This window comes from Puntigrus tetrazona, unplaced genomic scaffold (assembly GCF_018831695.1).
Source record: "Puntigrus tetrazona isolate hp1 unplaced genomic scaffold, ASM1883169v1 S000000003, whole genome shotgun sequence".
NCBI classification, from domain to species: domain Eukaryota; kingdom Metazoa; phylum Chordata; class Actinopteri; order Cypriniformes; family Cyprinidae; genus Puntigrus; species Puntigrus tetrazona.
This window is the reverse complement of record NW_025047683.1, coordinates 1,919,450-1,922,303: the sequence shown is the minus strand read 5'-3', so window position 1 is coordinate 1,922,303 and position 2,854 is coordinate 1,919,450.

Below are 2,854 nucleotides of genomic sequence, written 5' to 3'. Positions count from 1 at the left end.
ACTTTATGGGCATGATTTTATTTAATTAAGGCCCTGATGACAGTTTTTTTTAAGGCCTACCTCACAGACTAACCCACACAGTAACTCTTTATTGGGCGTGATTTTATTTAATAAAGGCCCTGGAAAATGTTTTTCTATAAGGCCTGCGCCACAGACTAACCCGACACAGTAACGCTTTATTGGGCGTGATTTTATTTAATAAAGGCCCTGGAAAAATGTTTTCTATAAGCACTGCGCTCACTGACTAACCCCCTACATAATAACACAGTAACTCTTTATGGGCATGATTTTATTTAATAAAGGCCCTGATGACAGTTTTTTAAGGCCTGCGCTCACAGACTAACCCGACACAGTAACTCTTTGTTGGGCATGATTTTACTTAATAAAGGCCCTGGAAAATGTTTTCTATAAGGCCTGCGCCACAGACTAACCCGACACAGTAACGCTTTATTGGGCATGATTTTATTTAATAAAGGCCCTGGAAAAAATGTTTTCTATAAGGCCTGCGCCACAGACTAACCCGACACAGTAACGCTTTATTGGGCATGATTTTATTTAATAAAGGCCCTGATAAATGTTTTCTTTAAGGCCTGCGCTCACAGACTAACCTCTGTTACAATAACACTCTTATGGGCATGATTTTATTTAATAAAGGCCCTGGATGACAGTTTTTTTTAAGGCCTGCCTCACAGACTAACCCGACACAGTAACTCTTTATTGGGCGTGATTTTATTTAATAAAGGCCCTGGAAAATGTTTTTCTATAAGGCCTGCGCTCACAGACTAACCTGACCCATTAACTCTTTATTGGGCATGATTTTATTTAATAAAGGCCTCGGCGAATGTTTTCCATAAGGCCTGCGCGCCACAGACTAACCCCACACAATAACACAGATTTGGGTATGATTTTATTTATTAAAGGCCCTGGATGAATGTTTTCTACAAAGGCCTGCGCCACAGACTCGCCTCATAGTTAAGCAGCGACGCGCAGGGCACGAATTTCAGAGTTTTTAGAAAAAAAAAAAAAAAAAAAAAAAAAAATTAAAGTTGATGTAAAAGTTGTTCTGGTAAACGGCCACCTCCGGGGTCGCGGTGAAATTTGAATCGTGCCCGAAGAGGCCTCTCGGTCGGCCTGACTCGAGCCTCGGAGGGTATGGAAGTCGGACCTTTCCCCTGGTTGACTTAGTGCAATTTTCAAACGAAAATCATCCAGGCGCATATTTCAGCCGATCTCAGCCGGTTAAGTGCGACTTCTCGACGCTTTCCCACTCGACCCCGCCTCCTGGAGGAAATTTTTTTCGCTCAAAACCTAAGTCCAAACATCCAGGCGCATATTTCAGCCGATCTCGCCGGGTTAAGTGCGACTTCGACGCTTTCCCACTCGACCCCGGCCTCCCTGGAGGAAATTTTTTCGCTCAAAACCTAAGTCCAAACATCCAGGCGCATATTTCAGCCGATCTCGCCGGGTTAAGTGCGACTTCCCGGACGCTTTCCCACTCGACCCCGGCCTCCCTGGAGGAAATTTTTTTGCTTTCAAAACCTAAGTCCAAACATCCAGGCGCATATTTCAGCCGATCTCGGCCGGGTTAAGTGCGACTTCTCGGACGCTTTCCCACTCGACCCGCCTCCTGGAGGAAATTTTTTTCGCTCAAAACCTAAGTCCAAACATCCAGGCGCATATTTCAGCCGATCTCAGCCGGGTTAAGTGCGACTTCTCGACGCTTTCCCACTCGACCCGCCTCCTGGAGGAAATTTTTTTGCGTTCAAAACCTAAGTCCAAACATCCAGGCGCATATTTCAGCCGATCTCAGCCGGGTTAAGTGCGACTTCTCGACGCTTTCCCACTCGACCCGCCTCCTGGAGGAAATTTTTTTGCTTTCAAAACCTAAGTCCAGACATCCAGGCGCATTCCAGCCGATTCGCCGATCTCGCCGGTTAAGCGCGACTTCTCGGACGCTTTCCCACTCGACCCTCCACCCTGGAGGATTTTTTTTGCTTTCAAAACCTAAGTCCAAACATCCAGGCGCATATTTCAGCCGATCTCAGCCGGGTTAAGTGCGACTTCTCGGACGCTTTCCCACTCGACCTCGCCTCCCTGGAGGAAATTTTTTGCTTTCAAAACCTAAGTCCAAACATCCAGGCGCATATTTCAGCCGATCTCGCCGGGTTAAGCCCCACTTCACGGACGCTTTCCCACTCGACCCGCCACCCCGGAGGTATTTTTTTCGCTCAAAACCTAAGTCCAGACATCCAGGCGCATCTCACAGCCGATCTCGCCGCCGGTTATAAGCCCCACTTCACGGACGCTTTCCCACTCGACCACCGCCACCCCGGAGGTATTTTTTGCTTTCAAAACCTAAGTCCAAACATCCAGGCGCATCTCACAGCCGATCTCGGCCGGTTAAGCCCCACTTCACGGGCGCTTTCCCACTCGACCCCGCCACCCCGGAGGTATTTTTGCCGCTCAAAACCTAAGTCCAGACATCCAGGCGCATCTCACAGCCGATCTCGGCCGCAAGTAAGCCCCACTTCACGGACGCTTTCCCACTCGACCACCGCCACCCCGGAGGTATTTTTGCCGCTCAAAACCTAAGTCCAAACATCCAGGCGCATCTCACAGCCGATCTCGGCCGCGTTAAGCCCCACTTCACGGACGCTTTCCCACTCGACCACCGCCACCCCGGAGGTATTTTTGCCGTTCAAAACCTAAGTCCAAACATCCAGGCGCATCTCACAGCCGATCTCGCCGCCGCGTAAGCCCCACTTCACGGGCGCTTCCCACTCGACCCCGCCACCCCGGAGGTATTTTTGCCGCTCAAAACCTAAGTCCAAACATCCAGGCGCATCTCACAGCC